The sequence below is a fragment of the Polypterus senegalus genome, chromosome 1 (genome assembly GCF_016835505.1).
Source record: "Polypterus senegalus isolate Bchr_013 chromosome 1, ASM1683550v1, whole genome shotgun sequence".
Taxonomy (NCBI): Eukaryota; Metazoa; Chordata; class Cladistia; order Polypteriformes; family Polypteridae; genus Polypterus; species Polypterus senegalus.
In genome coordinates, this window is record NC_053154.1 from 334839878 (window position 1) to 334848463 (window position 8586).

The following is an 8586-nucleotide window of genomic DNA, read 5'->3' on the forward strand; positions in this document are numbered from 1 at the left end:
ACTGAAGACTGGTTGTGGTAGATTAACGCAAATCTTTGCAAACATTTGTCCTTGGGACTTGTTGATAGTCATGGAGAAGGCGAGTCTGAGTGGGAATTGTGTACGTTTAAATTTAAAAGGGAGATTGGTGTCGGAAGGAAGGAGAGAGATTCTGGGAATGAAGATTGTTTCCGAATTTCGGATAGCGATCAGTTTGCACTCAATAATCTCTTATATATATTTCTCTTCTGGTTCATCCTGCTTCTTCTTCAAACCCGCCAACACGGCATTTCTCGATTCCTATTCCTGCTCTTCCAAACCCTTCCCCACGCTGGCTGCGGCCTCTCATACACCCCCACGCTGCTTTTCTCGATTCCTATTCCTCCTTCGGACTACCGCGTTCCCCGCTCCTCTTTCATGAACCCATTGGTGTCACGTCACCGCTGAAGTGAAAGGTGACGCGGTCAGGCTAGATATAGGGCAGTGACGTGACGTGATGTGACCGGGTTTGAAGAGGAAGCAGGACAAACCAGAAGAGAAATATATATAAGAGACTAGCCAAACCGCTGCGTACCATACGCCGCATAATCAGGCCGGTTTTTTAATGATTTCTAAGCACAGGGAGAAAATTAACATTTGAAAAATCGGTAATGTAATAAATCACTAAGAAAAGCAACATTGTAACAATGCACAGAACGAACCAACACACAATCGTCCGTGCGGCGCTCAGGGTGGAACAGGAGGAGAGGAGAAGGACATCCACTCCGCTCCCTCCGTCATGCTAGTCTGCTGATTTCTCGTCCAGTATGCACTGCCCGCTCATGTGCCCACCTCCAACTTGTCACTCGAGTTGTCGTCGTCTTTGTACAGTCCAGATGCACCTGTGACTCACGTAGACTTTTCATTGCTCTGTGCGGTTTTGGCTGCCTTTCTATATATAATCCACCAAGACACCCGACCACGGTGGGAGGGCGGTGTGTACAAAGTGCAGAAGCATCTAAGAAGACGCATGTTTGTCGCGGATGCGAATTGCTGTATGTAGCGTGTAAAACAGTTTGCTATAGTGCACGCGGTCGTGTGTTGTAACCGAAAACTCGTTTTTTAAAGACTGCTTACTTCATTGTGTTTTAACCTCAGTTGTAAAGGAACGTTTTAAGGATAGGATACCCCTCGCAAACCGTTTTACACGCCGCATATGGCGATTCACCTCCGGGAGAAACATGCCTCTATGAACAGTCAGCGTGGCTCAGACTCTACGACAGACGAATATAAATGATGCCGTTTTTTCTGTGTCGTCTCGTCCGAGTTGGTGAGCGTGGCTCTGCGAGCTGTCGTCGTATCCAATGGTCTTGGAGTTGGTGGGCGTGGCCCCATCCTGCGTGCACCATAGGTGTCTTACTTGTCGGCGGCTTAGTGAATCCACGCCCCTTCCGCCGTGCTTTCCATGGGTGTCTTGCCTTAGTGAATTATATATATAGATTATAGACCCATTTCAAATTGACCCTTTCTCTCTAAAATACTAGAAAAAGTAGTCGCCAATCAGCTTCAGTCACACCTCACGCATCACAATTTACTTGAGAAATTCCAGTCTGGTTTCCGCACGGGTCATAGTACAGAAACGGCACAAACGCGACATTCTGATATCCTCTGATGAAGGAAACTCCACTGGAATGATGTTGTTAGACTTAAGCGCAGTGTTTGACACCATCGACCATCCTGTTTTACTGCACAGGCTAGAAAAATGACGTTGGGCTTACAGGCAGTGACTGTGCTCGCTTGGTTTAGTTCTTATTTATCAAATCGATTCCAATACGTACAGAAATGTGCTGACAGGACTCCATCATTACACACAGAAGTTCAATATGGTGTCCCGCAGGGCTCAGTACTCGGACCGTCACTGTTTCACTTTACCTGCGTCCACTGGGATCTCCCATTAGGAAACATCATGTTAATTTTCACTCGTATGAAGATGACACCCACTTCTACCTTTCATTTAGATCAAATGAAGTTTCTCCGATGTTGTCTTTAATTAGTTGTGTTGGATGTGGATGGATGTGAACTACAGTCAAAGTAAAAAGTATGTGAACCCTTTGGAATGATCTGGTTTACTGCTTGAACTGGTCATAAAAAGTGATGTGATCTTCGTCTAAGTCACAGCTACTGATGATATACACCATGAGCTTAAGCCAATGACACACAACAAATTCTACTCTTTCATGTCTTTATTTTACAAACACATTCACCATTCACAGTGGTAGTGGAAAAAGTAAGTGAACCTTGGGATTTCATAACTGGTTGACCCTCCTTTGGCAGCAATGACCTCAACCAGACGCCTCCTGTAACTGCAGATCAGACCTGCACATCGTGCATTTGGGGGAATTGGAGCCCATTCTTCCCCGCAGTGTTGCCTTAACTCTTCCGTATTCTTTGGTCGTCTTCTGTGTGTGGCTCTCTCTCTTCAAGTCATTCCCATAGGACTGAGATCTGGGCTCTGACTGGGCCACTCCAAAAAGGCAGAGTTTCTTCTTCTGAAGCCATCGTGCTGTGGATTTGCTGCGATGTTTGGGCTCATTGTCCTGTTCCATCACCCAGCCTCTTCTGAGCTTAAGCTGACGGACAGACGCCCTCACATCATCCTGGAGGATTTGTTGATAAACTTGTGAATTCATTTTTCCCCTCAAGGATGGCAAGCTGTCCAGGCCCTGATGCAGCAAAGCAGGCCCAAACCCTGATGTTGCCTCCACCATACTTTACTGTAGGGATGATGTTTTGATGTTGATATGCGGTGCCCTTTTACGCCAAATGAAGTTCTGCTTGTTCCTCCCAAATAGTTCAATTTGGGTTTCTTCATTCCACAAAACATTTTCCCAGTACCGTTATGGAGTGTCCAAGTGCTCTTTCAGCAAACTTCAGCCGTTCAGCAATGTTCTCTTTGATTGCAGTGGCTTCCTTCTTGGTGTCCTGCTATGGACTCCTTTCTCGTTCAATGTTTTGCGTATCGTTGACTCATGAACAGAAATGTCATCCAGTTCTTCAGGTCCTTTGCTGTCACTCTTGGGTTCTTCTTGACCTCATTGCTGACTTGACGTTGTGCTCTTGGGGTCATCTTGGCAGGTCGTCTATTTCAAGGCAGAGTAGCCACAATACCAACTAGTCTCCATTTCTAGACAGCTTGCCTAGCAGAAGCCTGATGAATATCTCAAATCTCTAAGATGACTTTGTAACTCTTTACAGCCTTATGTAGATGAACAATTCTCCATCGGAGCTCTTCAGACAGTTCTTTTGTGCGAGGCGTGACTCCCATCTGGATATACTTCTTGTCAGAAGCTCAGACTCGAACTTCAGAGTGTTTTTTATCAAGTCGAAATAATTCAAGGCCACCACACCTCTGAACTCGTTTCATTAAATGGACTCCAGGTGTGCGAAATTCGGACTGCAATGAGTTTTTTTAAAAGTCCTTAGCTTAGGGTTCACTTACTTTTTCCAACCTTCAATTTCACAGCTTGAATGATTTATTCAATACAGTCAAAAATTCTCTGAAAATCTGTGTATCTTTAGTTATAGGAGACGGTGTTTGTTCATTATTGGGATTGACATGAAGATATGACCATGTTTTATAAGGGAATTTGACATAAATAGAGAGAATTCGTAGGGGTTCACATACTTTTTACTTTGACTGTACGTGTCTTTAAACAGAGAGATGTTAATCGTTAGAGGGAGTGACGCTGATCACAACAATATTCTGTCATCATTTAACTCGGCTGGAGTCGCCATTAATTTTAGTGAATCAGCCCGCAATCTCAGCGTTATCTTTGACTCCAGCATGTCCTTTAAAGCTCAGATTACAAAGTTGTCCAAATCAGCTTTCTTTCATCTTGAAAATGTTGGATAATTAAGGCGTTTTCTAAATAAGCGGGATACTGAGAAATTAATTCCTGCATTTATTTCTAGTAGGATTGACTGCTGCAATGCGGTGTTCACTGGATGTTCAAACTGTTCTTTATTCAGCCTCTAGTTAATCCAAAATGCTGCTGCAAGAATTATTACAAGAGCAAGAAAATACAAACACATAACTCCAGTTCTTAAATCCTTACACTGGCTCCCAGTTAAGTTTAGAGCAGATTTCAAAATCCTCCTTTTAACATATAAAGTATTAAATGGCCGAGGTCCGGCTTACTTATCTGAACTTATCATGACTTACAAACCTGAGCGCACATTAAGATCTCAAGATGCCAGTCTGCTTAGGATTCCAAGGATTAATAAAATAACAGTGGGAGGTCAAGCTTTTAGCTACAGGACGCCTAAACTGTCTGTCTCCTACCATAGGTGATACCCCTTTGGTCTCAGGCTGAAGACTCACGACTTCAGTTTAGCACACCCTGACTAGAGCTGCTGATTAACTGAACAGACTGCGTCTCTGTTGTTAGTCAGTTAGCACTAAAACAGAAGTAACATCCATCAATCCATTATCCAACCCGCTATATCCTAACTACAGTGTCACAGGGGTCTGCCGGAGGCAATCCCAGCCAACACAGGGCGCAAGGCAGGAAGCAAACCCCGGGGAGGGCGCCAGCCCGCCGCAGAGCACACAAACACCAAGCGCACACTTGGGACAATTTAGGATCGCCGATGCACCTAACCTACATGTCTTTGGACTGTGGGAGGAAACCAGAGCACCCGGAGAACATGCAAACTCCACGCAGGGAGGACCCGGGAAGCGAACCCAGGTCTTCTAACTGTGAGGCAGCAACGGTACCACTGCGCCACAGTGCCGCCCCATACAGTAAGTAACATGATAGTTATAATTTGTTACTAGATAGATAGATAGATAGATAGATAGATAGATAGATAGATAGATAGATAGATAGATAGAGGAAAGGCACTATATAACAGATAGATAGATAGATAGATAGATAGAGGAAAGGCACTATATAATAGATAGATAGATAGATAGATAGATAGAGGAAAGGCACTATATAACAGATAGATAGATAGATAGATAGAAAGATAGATAGATACTTTATTAATCCCAAGGGGAAATTCACATAATCCAGCAGCAGTATACTGATACAAAGAAACAATATTAAATTAAAGAGTAATAAAAATGAAAAAATTAAAATAAAATTAATGTTAGCATTTACTCCCCCGGGTGGAATTGAAGAGTCGCATAGTGTGGAGGAGGTAGGTGACAAAAGTCTGTCACTGAAGCTGCTCCTCTGTCTGGAGATGACACTGTTAAGTGGATGCAGTGGATTCTTCATGATTGACAGGAGTTTGCTTAATGCCCGTCGCTCTGCCACAGATGTTAAACTGTCCAACTTTAATCCTACAATAGAGCCTGCCTTCTTCACAAGTTTGTCCAAGCGTGAGGCGTCTTTCATCTTTATGCTGCCACCCCAGCACACCACCGCGTAGAAGAGGGCACTCGCCACAACCGTCTGGTAGAACATCTGCAGCATCTTACTGCAGATGTTGAAGGATGCCAACCTTCTCAGAAAGTATAGTCGGCTCTGACCTTTCTTACATAGAGCATCAGTATTGGCAGTCCAGTCCAATTTGTCATCCAGCTGCACTCCCACTAACCCTCACCTATTCTGTTTCTTTCTCGGTACTCAAGTGTGCCACCTGCCAAGTTGTTCTGCCTGCCTAAGGTAAAGTCAACTCTGATGGAGGATTGCAGGAATAGTGGGGTAGAGGGGTCCTCTCATCAGATTAGCTGGTCCAGCTGTGGAATGGCCAATAGGGGGAGGCAGCTTGATGGCCGAGGACTCTGAACAAATCCAAATCCTATGTATTATGGGAAATCATCTAGTATTGAATTCTGCTCTGTACTTGTAATATTTCTATTGCACTATTATGTTGTATTGAGGATGACATTGTTTCCTTAAGAGGCATTAGCTCTCCGGAAATGTGTTCTTTTGAAATTGCTAGTCTATGCTTGGTTGGCAGTTCTAAATGCTGAGCCACTGTATGCCAAACTTAGCATAAACATGTGAATGGAGACTTTAACAGTGTTGTTCAGGACAGTGACATAAAATATTAAAAAAAAAATAACGTTTGACGTTTGTTCTGTTCTGTGTATTGTGTTGTTGGAAGGAATTATTAAGGACTAGCAAAATACCCGCGCTTCGCAGCGGCGAAGTACTGCCTTAAAATTTTTTATTAACAAGAAAATTAAACCTTTTTAAACTGAGGAAAATATACCAATAATTATTTGTTAAGGATCTCTTTGTATACCACATTGTGAGTTCGGCCCTCCGGTTGTAATCTGACCAAGCTGTGCGCTGAGCTTACTCTTGAGCATACAACGTACAGTCGGCCATGTGAACAGTAATCTTGTCTCAAATCTAACAGCTTGGATTGCTGCTGTCATAATCGGTTTGAGTTTCATGGTTTGTTTCAATGACGACAGTATTTGTAGGACTTGTGTTGAAGTGACATTCGGCATCTGTCAAGCGTTGTAAGCACACAACCAGTTTCATCGATAACTTCACATCCAGCTTTTGAGAGTTTAAACATTCATAAACATCAAACTGTCCACTACTCAAATCGTCACCCGTCAATCTAAGATGTTTAAGAGGCATTGGCGGTTGTCAAAAGGTGTAAAATATTTGGCCATTTCGGTACACTTGAAAGTGACAACCAAACAATTCAGCAGCAGCCATCAACTCACATGCAGAACCAGAGGTGAAGGGCTTAAGCATTTGACTCTTCTAGTGCTCCTGTGTAGTCTAATTATCTCCTGTACGTCATCAGTCCACACCTTGAACCTGTGCCAGTCATTCAATACATAAGACACAATGGATATCAAGAGTGCGCCTGATATGGCCGTGCAATATGTAACACAGAGAATGGAAAAGGCAGGCGGCATCTCCGGGCATGGAAACCACTCGGTAAGTGACAGTTCTTTAATCAATGGTGATCACCTCGATAGACATGTTAATGCAGGTACGGTTGGAATGATAAAAAAAATGGGTACCTGAACAATGTAAAGTAAGTCTAAAATACCTACACAATAACTATAATCGTAATAAATGAACAATAAAACAGCGGAGAAGCGTGGATTAAATAAAAAGGCTGTAGTTATCATCAGGGCGACGTGAATCTCGTGGCGAAGCAAGGAAGGGAATGTAGAGACCGGAGCGACGGACAGCCTTATATAGGCAGGCAGCCAACAACGTGGGAGGCGTTGAGATGGGGGACCCAACGCCACCTCACACGGTGACCGAGCTGCAGGCTATGGACGTATATATGTACGTAAGTAGGATTCAGTTAGCGTTGGGAACCCGCATACCAAATTTCTTGAAGATGGGCCCATAAGTAACAAAGACTGTTGAAAAGTTCAATATGGCGGGCGACAGTGGCGTCATACCACCGAAATAAGTACGTACATTGGTTTCGGTTAGCGCAGGGAAGCCGCCTACCAAATTTCGTGAAGATGAGGCCATAAATAAGAAAGTTCAACATGGTGGACTTTGTCAACCGTTATGACCATTACGCTTAGAATTGCCCAGCTTTTGTAAGTAAGCTGTAAGGAATGAGCCTGCCAAATTTCAGCCTTCTACCTACACGTGAAGTTGGAGAATTAGTGACGAGTGAGTGAGTGAGGGCTTTGCCTTTTATTAGTATAGACAAGATTGATCAACACATGACAAGGACAGGAGTTATTCTGAACAGTCAGCATGGGTTCAGAAGAGGGAGGTCGTGTTTTACTAACATGCTGGAATTCTATGAGGACGCAAAAAAAGCATACGATCAAAGTGGAGCAGATGATGTTATTGATGTGGACTTTCAGAAAGCATTTGATAAGGTGCCACATGAGAGGTTGGGCATCAAGTTAAAAGAAGTGGCAGTTCAGGGTGATGTTTTTAGATGGGTGCAGAATTGGCTCAGACACTGAAAGCAGAGGGTGATGGTGAGAGGAACCTCATCAGAACTGGCCGATGTTAAGAGTGGTGACCAGCAGGGGTCAGTGCTGGGGCCGTTGCTGTTTTTAATATATATAAATGATTTAGATAGGAATATAAGTAACAAGCTGGTGAAGTTGGCAGATGATACAAAGATAGGTGGATTAGCAGATAATTTGGAATCAGTTATATCATCACAGAAGGACTTGGATAGCAGACAGGCTTGGGCAGATTTGTGGACGATGAAATGTAATGTCAGTAAATGTAAAGAATTACACGTAGGAAGTAAAAATGTGAGGTTTGAATACGCAATGGGCAGTCGGAAAAATCAAGAATCCACTTTATGCGAAGGATTTAGGAGTCATAGTGGACTCTAAGCTATCGACTTCCCAACAGTGTTCAGACGCCATTAAGAAGGCTCACAGAATGTCAGGTTATATAGCGCCTTGATGTGTGGAGTACAAGTCACAGGAGGTTCTGCTCAGTCTTTATAACACACTGGTGAGGCCTCATCTGGAGTCCTGGGTACAGTTTTGGGTCTCCAGGCTACAAAAAGGACATAACAGAACTAGAGAAGGTCCAGAGAAGAGCGACTCGGCTGATTCAGGGCTACAGGGGATGAGTTATGAGGAAAGATTAAAAGAGCTGAGCCTTTACAGTTTAAGCAAAAAAAGATCAAGAGGAGACCTGAGTGACGTGT